A 21,052-nucleotide genomic window follows, 5' to 3' on the forward strand; every position below is an offset into this window, starting at 1 on the left:
AGCTGCTTAATTCATTTACATTTAATGCTATTATTGACATAGTTGGAGTTGCATTTGCTATTTTGCTATTATTCATTTTCTATATAGCTCCTGTTTCTCTGTTCCTCCTTTACTGCCTTCTTTTGCATTAAATAGTTTCTAGTGTAACATTTTGGAGAAGGCAATGGCACCCCACTCCAGTACTCTTGCCTGGAAAACCCCATGGATGGAGGAGCCTGGTGGGCTGCAGTCCATGGGGTCTCGAAGAGTCAGACACGACTCAGCGACTTCACTTTCACTTTTCACTTTCATGCATTGGAGAAGGAAATGGCAACCCACTCCAGTGTTCTTGCCTGGAGAATCCCAGGGACGGGGGAGCCTGGAGGGCTGCCGTCTATGGGGTCGCACAGAGTTGGACACGACTGAAGTGACTTAGCAGCAGCAGCAGCAGTGTAACATTTTGATTCCATTAAAGAGTTTTTCCCACTATTTTGGTTAGTAATTAAGGTTAATAATTAAAAAGAAGGAGCCCTTATGTGTGCTTTGAACTTTCAAACTTTCCTCTTCACCTTGAATAAGATTGATTTTGTTAAAGTCATTCCTAGTGGCAGAAGTGTTTCCATGATTGAATCTGATTCTTGATCTACTGATAACTGGTTAATTTACACAATTAGGGCTTTTTCCCCACGTGGAGACTATCCAGTCATGATTGCTTCTCACATTTTTCCTCGGGGAGAAAAATCTATATTTATATTAATGGCTTCAAAGTGGTCACAAGACAATTGACTGCTATTTGCCCTTTTTAATTTATAGCTATTTACCCTTCAGTTTGTTTCTCAAAAACAGTTCTTGGCATAATATCACCAACGAAAGCCCAGTTTTTCAGATCTAGGCAGCTGCTAAGCTTTGGATCTGTGAATTTTGCGTGCGTGCATGCTAAGTTACTTCAGTTGTGTCTGACTCTTTGCAACTCTGTAGGCTGTAGCCTGCCAGGCACCTCTGTCCATGGGATTCTCCAGGCAAGAATACTGGAAAGATGCCCTTCTCTAGGGGATCTTCCTGACCCAAGGATTGAACCCATGTCTCTTACGGCTCCTGCTTTGGCACGTGGATTCTTTACCACTAGTGCCACCTGGTAAGCCCCTGTGAATTTTACCGTCCCGTACATTCAGGATTGACTATGGAGACTGGTTAAGAAGCTTTGTATTTAAAAGGAAGCTTTTTCATGAAGTAGCTCATCAGTTCAGTTCAGTCACTCAGTTGTGTCTGACTCTTTGCAACCCCATGAATCACAGCACACCAGGCCTCCCTGTCCATCACCAACTCTCGGAGTTCACTCAAACTCATGTCCATCGAGTTGGTGATGCCATCCAGCCATCTCATCCTCTGTCATCCCCTTCTCCTCCTGCCCCCAATCCCTCCCAGCATCAGAGTCTTTTCAGTGAGTCAGCTCTTCGCATGAGGTGGCCAAAGTATTGGAGTTTCAGCTTTAGCAGCTATCAGTCCTTCCAATGAACACCCAAGACTGATTTCCTTTAGAATGGACTGGTTGGATCTCCTTGCAGTCCAAGGGACTCTCAAGTAGCTCATAGTTGGTGGTATATCATTCATATGAACTTTCAGATTTGGTTTCTGTGGCTATTTCCTTTTCCACAGGCTCTATTCTGCTCCCTCAACCCTCTCACCATTGCAGATTCTGCTTTGGTCTCTGATGAATTCTCTATTAAACCCAAGAGCATTGTGCTTTTATAGAAGCAAGTAACTTAAAGAAAATTAAGCCATTTTGAAATTCCAAACTTTAATAATAGCAATGAAAAGCCTTTGGAAATATTACTCATTTCTACTTAAAACATCCCTGGGAAGTGAGTCAGTGTTTTATTTTTCTCTGTTGGGTGTTCTTAGCTAGGGACCATCAAAAGAAGTCATAGCAAGGTTAAGTCATTTGTATAAAACCCCGGGTGAAGAAGCTAGAGTGAAAATCCAGGTCCTTGTATCCTGACGCTTTGTCTCTGGGTCATTTTTCTCCCTAAAACAGCATTCTGTTCCCAAAATACCAGCAGTTGACTTGATATTTGTTTGCATGATACAAACAAGAGAGAAAAAGTTTACATTGTCCTAAATGGGTTGATAAGTGACCACATGAATGAGAGGTGGGGGTGGGAGAGGTAATTCTTCCTTCTGGGATGAAGTCAGAACTCTGCATCATGCTTCTGGCTTTTCAGTGTTGGGCATTGCTCACGTCCCTTCATATCTCTGGTGGATAATCTCCACATGTGAGGCGGAGCTCATCATAAATGGTTGTAAGGAGGCTTTGTCAGGAATGCTTTATTGTTGTCATATCAACTGGGCTTGTAGTTGAAGGCTGGAGGTGGGAAAAAGCCACAGAATTCACTCATCAACCTGACCATGGACTGTCCAGTCTTGACTCTGTGCCCTCACACACCCACATGCAAATTCTCTGCTTTATACTCTCATTTATAAAAAAAGAGTTTCCTTGATTCTAAGATGGTATACACTTTAAGATGTCATCAATTGCATCATTAAGGAGAAGCTTCTATGTCAAATATATTTACGTATGGAAAGAGGGATCCCAATTTTAGAAATATTCATATGGAAAGCATGTATCCTAGAAGCAAGGACATGAGGTATTTGCTTAAAACTTCTCCACCATTTTCTCTTTTCTATTCAAATCTACCTTCTCAACTGTCCTAAGAATGGAATATGAACAGTCTTGTTTATTTGGTCCCTAATAACTAGCAGGGCCATGGGTAATCTGTGCTGGCAGTCCTCAATTCAAGAGGTGGTATTTTCTGGGTATCCATAGCATGTGCCACTTTACAGTTATGTATTTCCCTGCATTTCAACCCAGAAAATTCTAAGTTCTGTAAAGATAAACAAAAGACAAAGACAAAAGCCCTAAATGCTCCACTAAACCTTAGAGTAAATGAAATATTCATTTACTAGATAAATAGTAAGATGAGCTCATTTGTTTTGTATGTTTCTATTTGATACCCTTTCAATGAGAGAATTTTCCTCCCATTTACTAGATCTTCAAAGAGATATAGTAATGCCAAGAGATGATGCAAGAAACTATGTCATGGAAGGTTAACATAGGCTACAAAGCTGTGGTGTCTCTGACCTCTGACTGTTTTTGGGGTAGTTTTTTTTTTTTTTTTTTTTTTTGCTTTTTAAATGACAGCTGATATTATTATGTTCCCGTGGTGTCACATTGCTCAATTTCAGTTGCTTGCTTCTGGTTAAGATGTTTGGTTTTGTTACAGCGAATGAAAACAAAACCCATACCATGTATTTGGTGAGAACAGTAGGATGTGGGGAGAGCTACTCTGTACATCTAAATGTCATGCACATTGGGGTAAGAAAATATATTGGTTCTGCAGTGTGTTGTTGATTAAAGATGTCATTATGTGGTCTTTCAAATCCCTTCTGCTATGGTTCTCATCTGAAGTAGAGTGTACGTAGAGCTTTTTTCAGTTAGACATACTACATTCCCCTCCAGAGATTCGGACACAGGGGTTTAAAGGGCTGTTTTAGACAGCAAACACAGGTACAAGTTATATGAAAGAGTTCTGAGTGTAATTTTGACACTCTTTCTGTCTTGTCTTATTCTTGATTGAAAAACTAATAATCTACACTATAAAGTAGAATTTCCACAATGAAATATTCTTGGTATGAAACAAAGGGTTGTTCTCTGACACTTTCTGTGCTGTTATTAGGCTTTATCTTACACTCCGAACACTCGTTCCCCTTGTAGTCCTGCATTACCTATGGACCCTATTGCTCCATACTCTCTTTGGCTGGAATGAAGCCTATCTCTTCCAGGCAATTTCTTTATCATCTTCCTCCATGAACTAAGTCCATGCCTAAATCTACTGATTCTATTTCCTTGTCTGGGTAGTATTTTAATATTTCAAAATCATTTTTTAATATTTAAAGGTCAGCACTGGGTTAACCTCTTTCGTGAAACTTTCCTCAACTTTTCTTCAAGGAAATGTTTTTCTGCTGTGATTTCTCTAGCATTTATTGTTTTCATCTCACATTTGGCTTTTACTGATTTATTTTTTCCCAGTTGTTTCTTCTGGATTTTCAACGGTCTTTCACATTCCTAGATAGCATATAAAATATAGTATATTGCTTTGTAAACTTGATAATGCTTAAGATACTATTTAGCACATAAAAATTAATAGTAATATCCTAGTAATGATAGGGTATTACCTAGTAATTCAAGATTAATTTGAATTGTGCTTTTTCCTCAGATTTTGATTTTATAGTAGTTTTCTCATTGAAAGTTTTCATCCACTAGCATGGAAAAGTATGAGCCTGAGATATGTTTGACTATCAACAAGCTAGCATCATGATAGTATTTTGTCTCATGAATAATGTTAAGTACCTGAGTATGCATGAAATTAAACTCTGTGTAAATTACTCAGAAGACAAAATTTCTACCCCCTAGAAAATTATATTTATGTTAACATTGCCTCTAATAAGCATAACCTTTTTTTAGAAGTGCCAAAGTTTATAATAAATATTGATATTTTCTTATATAAGAGTTGTGGAAAGCCACAAAATAATTTTACTCTGCAAGTATAGTAAACATATTCAGGCACTCACTAGTGATATACAGTCTATGAATATATTTTAGAAAATGTCTGCTGAAAACCTTTAATTAAAACTACTGATTTATGACAGGAAGCATAAGATGAAGAAATAGAGCAGAAAGAAGGCCTTGGAATAAAAATTGGTTTGTAAAATATTCAGAAAAATATCGTAACTACATTTCCTTATTGATGGGACAGCAATGTTTTTCTTTCTTTTATTACAAGAATGACACATTTTACTGTTAAATTTATAACATTTCCTTCATTTTGATATCACTTGCTTACCTATGATTAGTATTCATCATTATTATTCAGCACATTTACTGTTGTAACTCATATTCAGTCTCTGCTTAGAGTTTGAGAACACAAGAGAAACTTGATGAAAATATGGTTGACTCTTTTTAATACCAGTCACTAAGAAAATTAAAGCGTAAAGGGCAAGTTGGTTATCTTCCAGCTCTACCCTTGCCTCTGGGCGCAATCATGCAAAGACTGGTTTTGGAAGAAAAGTTTATTGCCTGCTTCCAGTTGCTTATGAGATTTAAAACTTTTTAACTTGCCTTCTCAGGATTGTCAGGAAAAGGAAGCTGCTTTTTCTCAACATAAAAATGTGTATTTCAAGAGTGAGAGGTAAATGTTCAAGTGATGAAGAGAAACCACTTACCTTGGTTTGTTAGAGAAAACCTGTCAGGTTTTCTCATTGTGCTTTGGGACTTTTTTGTTGTTCAGTTGCTGAGTCATGTTTGACTCTGCAGCCTCACAGACTGCAGCAGCCAGGCTTTGCTGTCCTCCACTATCTCCTGGAATTTTCTCAGATTTATCTCCATTGAATCAGGGATGCTATCTAACCATCTCATCCTCTGCTACCCCCTTCTCCTTTTGCCTTCAGTCTTTCCCAACATCAGGGTCTATTTAATGTGTCAGTTGTTCACATCAGGTGGGCAAAGTATTGGAGCCTCAACTTCATCATCAATCCTTCCTATGAATGTTCAGGGTGAATTTCATTTAGGATTGGCTAGTTTGATCTCCATGTGGTTCAAGGGACTCTCAAGAGTCTTCTCCAACACCACAGTTCAAAAGCATCTATTCTTCAGTGCTCAGCCTTTTTATGGTCCAACTCTCCCATCCATACATCACTAGTGGAAAACTATAGCTTTGACTATATGGACCTTTGTCAGCAAAGTGATGTCTTTCCTTCCAGCTGTCTGAGTGGGGAAGGTACCCTGGAGAAGGAAATGGCAACCCACTACAGTATTCTTGCCTGGAAAACTCCATGGACAGAGAAGCGTGGTGGGCTGCAGTCCATGGGGTCTCAAAGAGTTGGGCATGACTTAGTGACTAAACAACAACAGCAGCAACAGGTTCTATTCCCTAACAGCAGACCTGTTAGAGAATAGAACCTGTTGTATTATCATCACTTTAGACTCTACACATGGACATCACCAGATGGTCAGCACTGAAATCCAGATTGATTATATTCTTTGCAGCCAAAGACGGAGAAGCTCTGTATAGTTAGCAAAACAAGACTAGGAGTTGACTGTGGCTCAGATCATGAACTCCTTATTGCCAAATTCAGACTTAAATTGAAGAAAGTAGGGAAGCTCACTAGACTATTGACCATTCAGGTATGACCTAAAATCACATCCCTAACAATTATACAGTGGAAGTGAGAAATAGATTTAAGAGACTAAATCTGATAGACAGAGTGCCTGATGAACTATGAACGGAGGTTCATGACATTGTAGATGAGACAGGGAGCAAGACCATCCCCAAGAAAAAGAAATGCAAAAAAGCAAAATGGCTGTCTGAGGAGGCTTTACAAATAGCCATGAAAAGAAGAGAAGCAGAAAACAAAGGAGAAAAGGAAAGATATACCCATTTGAATGCAGAATTCCAAAGAATAGCAAGGAGAGATAGAAAGCCTTCCTCAGTGATCAATGCAAAGAAATAGAGGAAAACAATAGAATGAGAAACACTAGAGATCTCTTCCAAAAAAAAAAAAAAAAAAAATGAGAGATAAAAAGGTAACATTTCATGCAAAGATGGGCTCAATAAAGGACAGAAATGGTATGGACCTAACAGAAGCAGAAGATATTAAGAAGAGGTGGCAAGAATACACAGAAGAACTGTACAAAAAAGATCTTTGTGACCCAGATAATCACAATGATGTGATCAATCACCTACAGCCAGACATCCTGGAATGTGAAGTCAAGTGGGCCTGAGGAAACATCACTGCAAACAAAGCTAGTGGAGGTGATGGAATTCCAGTTGAGCTATTTCAAATCCTAAAAGATGATGCTGTGAAAATGCTGCACTCAATATGCCAGCAAATTTGGAAAACTCAGCAATGGCCACAGGACTGGAAAAGATCAGTTTTCATTCCAATCCCTAAGAAAGGCAATGCCAAAGAATGCTCAAACTACCGCACAATTGCACTCATCTCACACGCTAGTAATGTTCAAAATTCTCCAAGCCAGATTTCAACAATATGTGAACCATGAACTTCCTGATGTTCAAGTTTGCTTTTAGAAAAGGCAGAGGAACCAGAGATCAAATTGCCAACATCCGTTGGATCATCGGAAAAGCAAGAGAGTTCCAGAAAAACATCTACTTTTGCTTTATTGACTACGCCAAAGTCTCTGAGTGTGTGGATCACAACAAATTGTGGAAAATTCTGAAAGAAATGGGAATACCAGACCACCTGACCTGCCTCCTGAGAAATCTGTATGCAGGTCAAGAAGCAACAGTTAGAACTGGACATGGAACAACGGACTGGTTCCAAATAGGCAAAGGAGTATGTCAAGTGTGTATATTGTCATCATGCTTATTTAACTTATATGCAGATTACATCATGAGAAATGTTGGGCTGGGTGAAGCACAAGCTGGAATCAAGATTGCCGGGAGAAATATTAATAACCTCAGATATGCAGATGACACCACCCTTATGGCAGAAAGTGAAGAAGAGCTAAAGAACGTCTTGATGAAAGTGAAAGAGGAGAGTGAACAAGTTGACTTAAAGCTCAACATTCAGAAAACAAAGATCATGGCATCCGGTCCCATCACTTCATGGGAAATAGACGGGGAAACAGTGGAAACAGTATCAGACTCTATTTTTTGGGGCTCCAAAATCACTGCAGATGGTGACTGCAGGCATGAAATTAAAAGACGCTTACTCCTTGGAAGGAAAGTTATGACTAACCTAGACAGCATATTGAAAAGCAGAGACATTACTTTGCCAACAAAGGTCCGTCTAGTCAAGGCTATAGTTTTTCCAGTAGTCATGTATGGATGTGAGAGTTGGACTATAAAGAAAGCTGAACACTGAAGAATTGATTATTTTTGAACTGTGGTGTTGGAGAAGACTTTTGAGAGTCCTTTGGAATGCAAGGAGATCCAACAAGTCCATCCTAAAGGAGATCAGTCCTGGGTGTTCATTGGAAGGACTGATGCTGAAGCTGAAACTCCAATGCTTTGGCCACCTGTGAAGAGCTGACTCATTTGAAAAGACCTTGATGTGGAAAAGGTTGTAAGGCAGGAGGAGAAGGGGTCCACAGAGGATGAGATGGTTGGATGGCATCATTGACTCAATGGACATGAGTTTGAGTAAACTCTGGGAGTTGGTGATGGACAGGGAGGTCTGGCTTCCTGTAGTCCATGGGGTTGCAAAAAGTCAGACACGACTGAGTGACTGAACTGAACTTAGACCTTAATGTCATGGGACATGGGACATTTACACTTTACCTAATTAAACTTCGTGATGGCATCTGCTGTTTCAGTTGCTTCAGATAGACAGACTCCTCAACAGTAGCTTGATCTTTTCCCCTTCACTCTATTATTTTCCCATATGAATTAGAAATGATTTTATGCTTCTGCTTTGCTTCTGTTCTTCCTCTCAGTACCTTTATTCCCAGTCCTTTTTTTTTTTTTTTTAACTGTGAGAATGTCATCATTTCTCTGTGTTCTCTGAAGTGCTAATCAAGGATTAATCAATCTTCCCTATTGAGTTAGGTTTAGCCATTTTATTCTGCTTTTGTGTCCTGTGCAGGGAGTATGAAATAACATTGTTCTGGGAAAGATTTATGGCTAAGTTTCTTCTTCTTTGGGTTCAGTGACCCCTTTGAGAATATAACAAATGTTGTTGCTCCTCTATCCATCACAGAACACAAATGAAAATTTTGACATGCTATTTCATTCGCTGCATTGACTCCATATACTTCTCAGCTCTGTTCCTAGACATCAGATTATGAAACCTGTAGCCTTTGGCTATAAAGGGTTTTATTTTTCTTCTGTCACATTTGTTTCTAAGATGGACATGTGGGCAGCAGTTGGTTAAGGTAGGCAAAAAGAGAGAAGTCTATACAAGTATCTTTATGCCTGTGATGAAATAATAGTGGCCTCTAGGAAAGGGGGTGGATTAATCACTCAAAATAGATTTTGTTTACATATTTGTGTTTTGGTGTGATTCACTTCAATGATAATGAAGACTCTGAAGACCATATATGTGTTTCACAGAAGCATGTTATATCAAACATCAGTTCTGGATATTCAAAAATTTAAATCTCATAATTAATGTGATACATGAAAAGTGATATGATGTTCAGCTTATAGTACCTTATATATTATATTATATATATAACATATATTAAGTATCTTGGTAAATGATCAATTTATGGGCAAAATAATACTAGATCTTGAAATATAAATATATATTCATACAATAAAGTTAACTTATGGTCTAATTTGAGTTTTGAAAAACTCTCATCCAGAGGGCAGTCACTGGAAAATAGGCTCAGAAGTTCCTTCAAAGCAGAGAGCTCTGTCTCTGAGAGAACATGATCCTGAAGGGAGAACCATGGGTTAGGAGTCAGTAGCTGCTGTAGACTCTAACTGATTGCCACTATCAACATAGGGTGACCAACTTCTTGTGGTTTTACAGGACTTTCCCAGTTTTTACACTGGGAACTCCTTTCCTTTCCCCCTGTCTGTCCCATACCTGGGCAGACTGAGATGATTGGTCATCATTAGATACATGATCTTGAATCAGACTCCGAATTCTCCTGGGCTTCAGTTTTTTCTTGTATAAAATGAAGAGGACGGATTAGAAGGCTAAGGATCCTTGCAAGCCCCACAAATGATTTTATCCTCCAGTCATTTTCTCTCCTTTCTCTCTTCTTTAGATAGCCATGGAAAATCTTGGTGATTCATTCCTTATTTATCTTTGACCTCCACTTTTAATTTATAGCAGTGGTTGCTAACCTTTCTGCTACCAGAAGCTGGCTTTGTGGAAGACAGTTTTTCTGTGGACAGAATGGGGGATGGGTTTCAGAATAATTGAAGCACAGTAGGGTTTGCAAAGCAAAAACAATACCCAGCTGTGGATGTGATTGGTAATAGAAGCAAGGTCCGATGCTGTAAAGAGCAGTATTGCATAGGAACCTGGAATGTCAGGTCCATGAATCAAGGCAAATTGGAAGTGGTCAAACAGGAGATGGCAAGAGTGAACGTCGACATTCTAGGAATCAGCGAACAAAAATGGACTGGAATGGGTGAATTTAACTCAGATGACCATTATATCTACTACTGCGGGCAGGAATCCCTCAGAAGAAATGGAGTAGCCATCATGGTCAACAAAAGAGTCCGAAAGGCAGTACTTGGAAGCAATCTCAAAAATGACAGAATGATCTCTGTTCGTTTCCAAGGCGAACCATTCAATATCACAGTAATCCAAGTCTATGCTCCAACCAGTAATGCTGAAGAAGCTGAAGTTGAACGGTTCTATGAAGACCTACAAGACCTTTTAGAACTAACACCCAAAAAAGATGTCCTTTTCATTATAGGGGACTGGAATGCAAAAGTAGGAAGTTAAGAAACACCTGGAGTAACAGGCAAATTTGGCCTTGGAATACGGAATGAAGCAGGGCAAAGACTAATAGAGTTTTGCCAAGAGAACGCACTGGTCATAGCAAACACCCTCTTCCAACAACACAAGAGAAGAGTCTACACATGGACATCACCAGATGGTCAACACCAAAATCAGATTGATTATATTCTTTGCAGCCAAAAATGGAGAAACTCTGTACAGTCAACAAAAACAAGACCAGGAGCTGACTGTGGCTCAGATCATGAACTCCTTATTGCCAAATTCAGACTTAAATTGAAGAAAGTAGGGAAAACCACTAGACCATTCAGGTATGACCTAAATCAAATCCCTTATGATTACACAATGGAAGTGAGAAATAGATTTAAGGGCCTAGATCTGATAGATAGAGTGCCTGATGAACTATGGACTGAGGTTCGTGACGTTGTACAGGAGACAGGGATCAAGACCATCCCCATGGAAAAGAAATGCAAAAAAGAAAAATGGCTGTGTGGGAAGGCCTTACAAATAGCTGTGAAAAGAAGAGAAGCAAAAAGCAAAGGAGAAAAGGAAAGATATAAGCATCTGAATGCAGAGTTCCAAAGAATAGCAAGAGGAGATAAGAAAGACTTCCTCAGTGATCAATGCAAAGAAATAGAGGAAAACAATAGAATGGGAAAGACTAGAGATCTCTTCAAGAAAATTAGAGATACCAAAGGAACATTCCATGCAAAGATGGGCTCGAAAAAGGACAGAAATGGTATGGACCTAACAGAAGCAGAAGATATTAAGAAGAGGTGGCAAGAATACACAGAAGAACTGTACAAAAAAGATCTTCATGACCAAGATAATCACGATGGTGTGATCACTCACCTAGAGCCAGGCATCCTGGAATGTGAAGTCAAGTGGGCCTTAGAAAGCATCACTACGAACAAAGCTGTGGAGGTGATGGAATTCCAGTTGAGCTATTTCAAATCCTGAAAGATGATGCTGTGAAAGTGCTGCACTCACTATGCCAGCAAATTTGGAAAACTCAGCAGTGGCCACAGGACTGGAAAGAGTCAGTTTTCATTCCAATCCCAAAGAAAGGCAATGCCAAAGAGTGCTCAAACTGCTGCACAATTGCATTCATCTCACATGCTAGTAAAGTAATGCTCAAAATTCTCCAAGCCAGGCTTCAGCAATATGTGAACCATGAGCTTCCAGATGTTCAAGCTGGTTTTAGAAAAGGCAGAGGAACCAGAGATCAAATTGCCAACATCCGCTGGCTCATCGAAAAAGCAAGAGAGTTCCAGAAAAACATCTATTTCTGCTTTATTGACTATGCCAAAGCCTTTGACTGTGTGCATCACAATAAATTGTGGAAAATTCTGAAAGAGATGGGAATACTAGACCACCTGACCTGCCTCTTGAGAAACCTATATGCAGGTCAGGAAGCAACAGTTAGAAGTGGACATGGAACAACAGACTGGTTCCAAATAGGAAAAGGAGTACGTCAGGGCTGTATATTGTCACCCTGCTTATTTAACTTCTATGCAGAGTACATGAGAAACGCTGGGCTGGAAGAAGCACAAGCTGGCACCAAGATTGCCGGGAAAAATATCAATAACCTCAGATATGCAGATGACACCACCCTTATGGCAGAAAGTGAAGAGGAACTAAAAAGCCTCTTGATGAAAGTGAAAGTAGAGAATGAACAAGTTGGCTTAAAGCTCAACATTCAGAAAACGAAGATCATGGCATCTGGTCCCATCACTTCATGGGAAATAGATGGGGAAACAGTGGAAACAGTGGCAGACTTTAATTTTTTGGGCTCCAAAATCACTGCAGATGGTGACTGCAGCCATGAAATTAAAAGACGCTTACTCCGCAGAAGCAAAGTTATGACCAACCTAGATAGCATATTCAAAAGCAGAGATGTTACTTTGCCAACAAAGGTCCATCTAGTCAAGGCTATGGTTTTCCAGTGGTCATGTATGGATGTGAGAGTTGGACTGTGAAGAAAGCTGAGTGCCAAAGAAGTGATGCTTTTGAACTGTGTGTTGGAGAAGACTCTTGAGAGTTCCTTGGACTACAAGGAGATCCAACCAGTACATTCTGAAGGAGATCAGCCCTGGGATTTCTTTGGAAGGAATGATGCTAAAGCTGAAACTCCAGAACTTTGGCCACCTCAAGTGAAGAGTTGACTCATTGGAAAAGACTCTGATGCTGTGAGGGATTGGGGGCAGGAGGAGAAGGGGACAACAGAGGATGAGATGGCTGGATGGCATCACTGACTTGATGGACATGAGTCTGAGTGAACTCCGGGAGATGGTGATGGACAGGGAGGCCTGGCGTGCTGCGATTCATGGGGTCGCAGAGTCGGACACGACTGAGTGCCTGAACTGAACTGAGTGTTTGCACTCCTCGGTTTTCGTCAGTTCAGTCGCCCAGTTGTATCCGACTTTTTGCGACCCCATGGACTGCAGCACGCCAGGCTTCCCTGTCCATCACCAACTCCCAGAGCTTTCTAAAACTCATGTCCATCAAGTCAGTGATGTCATCTAACCGTCTCATCCTTTGTCATCCCCTTCTCCTGCCTTTAGTCTTTCCCAGCATCAGGGTCTTTTCTAGTGAATTGACTCTTTGCATCAGGTGGCCAAAGTATTGGAGTTTCAGCTTCAGCATCAGTCCTTCCAATGAATATTCAGGTTCATTTCCTTCAGGATCAACCGGTTTGATCTCCTTGCAGTCCAAGGGACTCTTAGGAATCTTCTCCAGAACGATAATTTGAAAGCATCAATTCTTTGGTGCTCAGCCTTCTTTATGGTCCAACTTTCACATCTGTACATGACTGCTGGAAAAGTCAAAGCTTTTACCATATGAACCTTTATCAGCAAACTGTCTTTGCTTTTAAATATGCTATCTAGGTTTGTCATAGCTTTTCTTCCAAGGAGCAAGCATCTTTTAATTTCATGACTGAAGTCGCAGTCTGCAGTGATATTGGAGCCCCCCAAAATAACATCTGTCACTGTTTCCATTTTTTCCCAGCTAGTGATGGGCAGTGGCTGTATATACAAGTAAAGCCTCAAATGCTCACACACTGCTCCCCTCTTTCTCTGTGGCCTGCTTCCTAACAGGCCACCGACCAGAACCAGTCTGTGGCCTGATTTATAACACATCAGTTCAGCACAAGGCTTAATCTCCTTTAGTGAGCCAAACACAATTCTTGCAGACTTTTAGAATTCAAGATACAGAATTAAGTTAGAATCCTTAATAGAAAAGACTGTGAAATCTGTAATTCACTCTAGTCTATGTCATCTGCTTACACAAACTCAAATTGCCTGCATATTCTGAACTGAGAGACTAGGAGGGGGAGTTGCAGAGGGAAGCTTTCAGAGGTAGCAGTGTGTGTGTGCTAAGTCACTTCAGTCATGTCCGACTCTTTGCAACCCCACAGACGGTAGCCCTCCAGGTTCCTCTGTCCATGGGATTTCCCAGGCAAAAATACTAGAGTTGGTTGCCATTTCCTTCACCATCAGAGGTAGCAGAGAACTGGGTAAATTTCTAATGTTTGTTGAGCATTGAGTTGGTGTTTTTTAAGCTTTATTGAGTTATATTTCACATGCCATACAATTTAAGATATAGAATTCAATGGTTTTTAGTCTATTCGCAGACATATGCAAGCATCTCAGTTCTCAGTTCAGTCACTCAGTCGTGTCCGACTCTTTGCGACCCCATGAATCGCAGCACGCCAGGCCTCCCTGTCCATCACCAACTCCCGGAGTTCACTCAGACTCATGTCCATCGAGTCAGTGATGCCATCCAGCCATCTCATCCTCCTGTCGTCCCTTCACTTTTAAAACATCTCATTACCTGGGAAAGGAACCCTGTATTTTTTAGCTAGTACTGCCCTATCCTTCTTACAGTCTGTACTGACAGTCCTCTGCTTTCTGTCTAGATATGGTTATTCTGGATATTTCATGTAAGTGGAATCATATACTATGCATTTTTATGTGACTGGCTTCTTTTATGCAGCAGAATGTTTTCAAGATATACTGATAGCATGTATTATACTTTACTTTTATGGATGAATGATATTCCATTGTACAGATATGCCACATTCAGTTTGTACAGTAAGTACCCTAGATACGAACCTTCAAGTTTTGAACTTTGAGACATACAAATGTGCATTCACATGCCCAGTCGTGGAAGTTCATGTGTCTGCAGTACATTGTCATATGCATGCATCTGCTATGAGGGGTGCCTTTATGTACCTTACTGTACAGTACTGTGTAGAGTACAGTGGTTCAGTATCTTTATTTCAAAGCCCAGGATGTCCAGAAGCCAGCAGAAAAGCAGTGGTGGTGTAGCTGGTACTGCTGAGAAGAGACTCACAGTGCAGGAAATGGCCAAGGGATTTTCTTTCTTCGAGGAGGCACTGTTACTTTTTGAGGCTCAAGACTTGACCATAGAATGATACACAAAGGTAGCAGCAGCCATTCCGAATGCAACCCAGTGCAGCTGTGTTATCTGTGATGAGAAAAAAAAAAAAAAAAGAGCTACTACCCAGACATCACTGGATTGTTTTTTTAATAGGGTAGATAGAATTGAATCTAGCAAGGAATCAGAGCCTGTGCCATTGACCGAGTGTGAGTGATGCTGCTGCTTGCCCTCCATCTCCTACTGCCGATTACCTTCAGTTCTACCATCTTGCATTGCCTTTCCCTCCTCCAGTCAGTGGTTCCTCCTGTCTGTTCACACGAACCCGCCCCTGTGTGCTACCTGCTGTACTGTGCTACTGCACTTTTCAATGTACCGTACTGCAAGATTAAAAATGTTTTCTTTCTATTTTCTATATTTTAATGTATTATTTGCGTGAAAAGTGTTATAAACCTATTACGGTGTAGTACTACACAGCCAATTGTGTTAGTTGGGTACCAAGCCTAACTTTGTCCGACTTTCAAACACATTGGACTGGGAACAGAATGTGCTCTTGGAACAGAACTTGTTTGTTTGTAATGGGCGTACTGTATATTCATTAGGTGATGGACATTTGGATTTTCTGGGCTCTTAAGAGTAATGCTGTCATGTACATTTATGTGAAACTTTTTGTATGGGCCTGTGTTTTCGTGTCTTTTGTATACCTTGGAGTGGAATTCTGGGTCAAATGGGAACTCAGTTTAACCATTTAACTGCTTGCTTGTGTGTTTGTGCCTGTGCTCAGTCTCTCAGTCCTGTCTGATCCTTTGTGGCCCCATGGACTGAGGCCTGACAGGCTCCTCTGTCCTTAGAACTTTCCAGAGAAGAATACTGGAGCGGTGTGCCATTTCCTACTCCAGAGGATCTTCCTCACCCAGGGATTGAACTCACATCTTTTGTGTCTCCTGCTTTGGCAGCCAGGTTCTTTACCACCAGCGCCACCTGGGAAGCCCTTTTAACCATCTGCTCTGCTGCTGCTGCTAAGTCACTTCAGTCGTATCCAACTCTGTGGGACCCCATGGACTGCAGCCCACCGGGCTCCTCCACCCATGGGATTTTCCAGGCAAGAGTACTGGAGTGGGTTGCCATTGCCTTCTCTGTTTAACCAGCTGAAAAGCTGCCAAGTTGTTACCCAAAGTGGCTGCCTTTGAATAACAAAGTGGCTGCCTATGGTTAACCTCCCATATTCTTATACAAGTATGGAGGTGCTAATTTCTCCACATCTGTGCCAATTCTTGTTTTTGTCAGACTGTTTGATTTTAGCTACCTGAGTAGATATAAAGTATAGATCATTGTGAGTTTGATTTGGGTTTCCCTAATGACAGGCTTCTTTGGTGGCTCAGAAGGCAAAGAATCTGCCTGCAATGCGGGAGACCCTAGTTCAATCTTCCACTGTTGGGAAGATCCCCTGGAGAAGGGCATGGCAACCCACTCCAGTATTCTTGCCTGGAAAAGTCCATAGACAGAGAAGCTTGGTGGGCTATAGTCCTTGGCATCACAAAGAGTCAGACACGACTGAGTGACTAAGACACACAAAGACTAATATGTGGCGCTAGTGGTAAAGAACCCGCTTGCCAATGCAGGAGACATAAGCTGCTGCTGCTGCTACTGCTGCTAAGTTGCTTCAGTCGTGTCCGACTCTGTGCAACCCCATAGACGGCAGCCCACCAGGCTCCCCCGTCCCTGGGATTCTCCAGGCAAGAACACTGGAGTGGGTTGCCATTTCCTCCTCCAATGCATGAAAGTGAAAAGTCAAAGTGAAGTCGCTCAGTCGTGTTTGACTCTTAGCAGCGACCCCATGGACTGCAGCCTACCAGGCTCCTCTGTCTATGGGATTTTCCAGGCAAGAGTACTGGAGTGGGGTGCCATTGCCTTCTCCAAGGAGACATAAGAGGGTGGATCAAACCCATGTTTGACCCATCCTGGGTCAGGAAGATCCCCTGGAGGAGGGCATGGCAACCCACTTTAGCATTCTTGCCTGGAGAATCCCTTGGACAGAGGAGCCTGGTGGGTTATGATCCACAGAGTCACAAAGAGTTGGACACAACTGAAGCGACTTACCATGCATGCCTGCAATGACTAATATGACCCTGATGCTGGGAAAGATTGAGGGCAGAAGGAGAGAGTGCAGCAGAGGATGAGATGGTTGGATGGCATCACTGACTCGATAGACATGAGTGTCAGCAAACTGTGGGAGATAGTGAAGGACAGGGAAGTGTGACGTGCTGCAGTCCATGGGGTTGCAAAGAGTCGGACATGACTGAGAACTGAACACATACAACACAATGATTAATAATGTTGAGCATTTTTCATATGCTTATTAGCAACTCATATATGGTTTTTTAAAAATGTCAGTTCAGATCCTTTACCCATTCTAAAATTGTGTTATTTGTCTTTCATTATTAAGTTGTGAGGATACTTTCCCTGGAGAACGGATGGCAACTCACTCCAATATTCTTGCCTGAAGAATCCCATGGAGAGTGGAACCTGGCAGGCTACAGTCCACGGGGTCACAGAGTCGGACACAACTTGAGCGACTACACTACTCCTAAGGGTACTTTATGTATTCTAGATGCAAATCTTATAAGTAGTTTTCAAAAACGTTCTCCCATTCCATGGTTGTATTTGCACTTTCTTGATGGTGTCCTTGCCTTGTTCCTGATGCTAGGGGGAAAGCATCCAGTCCTTCATCACTAAGGATGATGCTAGCTTTCGGGTTTCCATAGATACACTTTATGAGGTTGAAGAAGTTTGCTTCTATCTTTAGTTGGATTTTTAAAAAATCATTAAAAGATCTTGGATTTGTCAAATGCTTTTTCCACTTTATTGAAAAGATCATATGATTTTTGTTTTTTATTCTACTGATACGTAATCAGTTAATTACATTAATTGATTTCAGGTGTTAATCTAACCTTGGACTCCTGGGATAAACGTCACTTAGTAGCTGGATTTGGTTTGCTGTTTTGCTGAGGATTTTGGCATCCACATTCATAAGAGATATAACTCTGTAGTTTTCTTTTCTTATGATCTTTTTGCCTGGTTTTGTCGTTCACTATATTATCCTCATAAAGAAAGTTGGGGAGTGTTCTTTCCTTTTCTAATTTTGAAAAGTTTGTGAAGAATTGGTGTTAATTATTTGATAAATGCTTGGCGGAATTTATTGGTCGAGCCGTCTAGGCCTGGGTTTTTCTTTGTGGATAGTTTTATGATTACTGATTCAATCTCACAGATCTATTCAGATTGTATCTTTTTTCTTGAGTCGATATTATAGTTTGGTTTTTCTATGAGTTTGTCCATTTTTTATAGATTACCTAATTTATTGGCATATAGTTGTTCAGAGTATTCCTTTACAATCCTTTTTATTCCTGTAAAGTCCTTAGTAATATCTCCTCTTTCATTTCCAGTTCTAGTAATTTCAGTATTATTTCTAGTAATTTGAGTATCAATCTAATTACCTATTTGTCAATTTTGTTGATTTTCAAAGTACCCATTTTTTTGTTTCCTTGATTTTATACAATTTTAATTGTACATTTTATTTATTTCCCTCATAAATAAATTTATCTTGCTTTAGGTTTAATTTACTCTTCTTTTTTGATGACTTTAGGTTGAAGGTTTGTTTTTAATTTGAAATCTTTCTTTTTTTAAAAAATGTGGGCATTTAAAACTATAGATTTTCCTCTAAGCACATTTTAAATTGAACCCCATATTTTGGTATATCTTCATTTTTTTGTTCATCTCAAAATATTTTAAAATTTCTCTTTTGATTTTTTTCTTTCACTTATTTGTTGTTGAGGAGCATGTTATTTATTTTCCACAGGTTTTTGAGTTTCCCAGATTTCTTTTTGTTTCTGATTTCTAAGTTTATTCTATTGTGGTTGGAGAGAATACTTTGGATGATTTCAATACATTAAAATGTGCCAAGATTTGTTTTATAGTCTAGCATATGTTTTATTCTGGAGAATATATATTGAGAAGAATATATATTCTGCCTTTGTTTGGTGCTTCCCTCATAGCTCAGTTGGTAAAGAATCTGCCTGCAATTCAGGAGACCCTGGTTCAATTCCTGGGTCTGGAAGATCTGCTGGAGACAGGATAGGCTATGCACTCCAGTATTCTTGGGTTTCCCTTGGCTCAGCTGGTAAAAAATTCACCTTCAACATGGGATACTTGGATTTGATCTCTGGGTTGGGAAGACCTCCCAGAGAAGGGAAAGGCTACCCACTCCAGTATTCTGGCCTGGAGAATTCCATGGACCATATAGTCCATGGGGTTGCAAAGAGTCAGACACGACTGAGTGACCTTCACTTTCACTTTTCCTTTGGTGGGGTATTTTATACATGTCTATTATGTCTTGTTGGTTTTCAGTGTTAATTTAAGTCTTGGATTTCTATGTTGTTTCTCTGTTTTTTTCTGTTACTTATTGGAAGTGGTATATTGAAGTCTCCAACTATTCTTTTTGTGGCATTGAATTTTGAATTTGCAGTGGCAAGCTAAGCCTGTTCATTTTGGGGAGTTAGGGAGTTAGATAATATTAAGATTTTCAGTTCTGTCTGTATTGCTATATCTTTGACTAGAGGACTCTTTCATTTAGGCCACTCTTAACTTCACTTTGAAAGCTCATTTGCAAATATAATCATCATGATAAAGTTTACAACCCCAAATTTGTTGTGTCTTATTGCCTAGGGTTTTAAGTATGAAGAGGAATAATTTTTAATTGAAATATAAGAAGCATCTTTATCACAAAAAAGTGATAAAGTGAATGGTAGCATTGTCCTTACTCAGATCCAAAGGAGGAGATGATAATAAAATAGTAATTCTTTGATATTGGATTAATGATCACTCAAGAAGAAAGTGTCTGTAAATGAAATCTTTAAAAGTTTGAAAATATTATTTTATTCATTTCCTCCTTCTTACCTATAGAACAAAGCATTACAAAACCATGTCTATGTTTTGTGTTTTGAGGTAGAGAAGTTTATTTTTTTTTTCTTTTGTAGTTATAAACTAATTACAGAAAAGAAAACTTAGTTTTATTGCAGACCATTCAGAGTATTTTAATCCCTTTCCTTTAATTTTTAAGATCTATGTGTACTGTAAGTGTGTTTACTGGGCACACTCATACTCCTAAGCCATCTATTATCTTTGAAAATTTTTCCTATTTCCTCCCTCTGTTAAGAAGGTCTAGGTAGTTAAGAGATTGGGAGTTAATGTGTGAGATGAATCTGTCCTCTTTTGACTGAATGTGACAGATCTGATTAGGTAAATTAGTATTCTAGGTCATGGAATTCATTGGCATGATTGTTTTATTACATCTTTAAAAGATAGATGTTTAAACAACTTGTTGAGATAGTCTTATAGTTGATGAGACTATAAATAAAATATAAAACATCTCGATTTCTAAATTCAAGTGAACATTGCCTTTTTTTAAGAGTAACCTCAATATATAAGGGAGTGCTACAGTTGCTAATTTCGGAAACTCCCATTTTGATACTGCCTTCTGAAGGAAATTTCTGGGGAAATCACTCATGTGAGTGATGATTGCATCTTGTTCTTGATCTCAAAATAAATCACTCAGCTTAATTGATTTATTAGACCTACATCTGAAGAGTTTTGAATATTTCCCCATTTAATACATACCCTGTTCCCACATCAGATGAAAGTCTTATCAGCTGTCCTTTATTATAGTTTATAGTGAATTAATATCCTGAGACTGAGTGGATGGACGTTTATTTCAGTATTCTAAAGAGTAATTGAAAGCAGGGGCATATACAAGCCTGAATCATTGTACAGAATTTTAAAAATAATATTCTTTCCAACCACATTTATTATAAACATACAGTGTGCCAGCTACCATGGGCTGGCCAAGGAACCTAACCACCATTCACAGCCCTGTTTCTATTGCAATTTGTATCGAGGTTCAAAACACTAATCCACAGACTTTTAGAACACAGTTTGCTCAAAAACTAGAGGTAGCCTGCACTTTTTCCTGCCAGATTAGATGTTTAACTTTTGTGGCTACAAATCTCATGAAACAACACGGCTGCCTTGAAGCTTTTCCATAGTTTCTATTACTGGGCATACAATGTATTTCAAAACAGTAGAGATGTTAGGATGAAGTCAGCAGCACCACAGAGAAGGGAAA

At 39.8% G+C, this 21,052-nt stretch overlaps 1 long non-coding RNA gene across 1 annotated transcript in view; it reads left to right on the plus strand.

Annotated features, from left to right (window-relative positions):
- Positions 1-21,052, plus strand: part of LOC139178011 (uncharacterized) — a 60,634-nt gene that overhangs the window by 8,058 nt on the left and 31,524 nt on the right. The window contains exon 2 of the long non-coding RNA XR_011562438.1: positions 17,321-17,467. This is a non-coding gene — a long non-coding RNA (uncharacterized lncRNA). The remainder of the gene's footprint in view (positions 1-17,320; positions 17,468-21,052) is intronic.

Source organism: Bos indicus, chromosome 20 (genome assembly GCF_029378745.1).
Source record: "Bos indicus isolate NIAB-ARS_2022 breed Sahiwal x Tharparkar chromosome 20, NIAB-ARS_B.indTharparkar_mat_pri_1.0, whole genome shotgun sequence".
NCBI lineage: Eukaryota > Metazoa > Chordata > Mammalia > Artiodactyla > Bovidae > Bos > Bos indicus.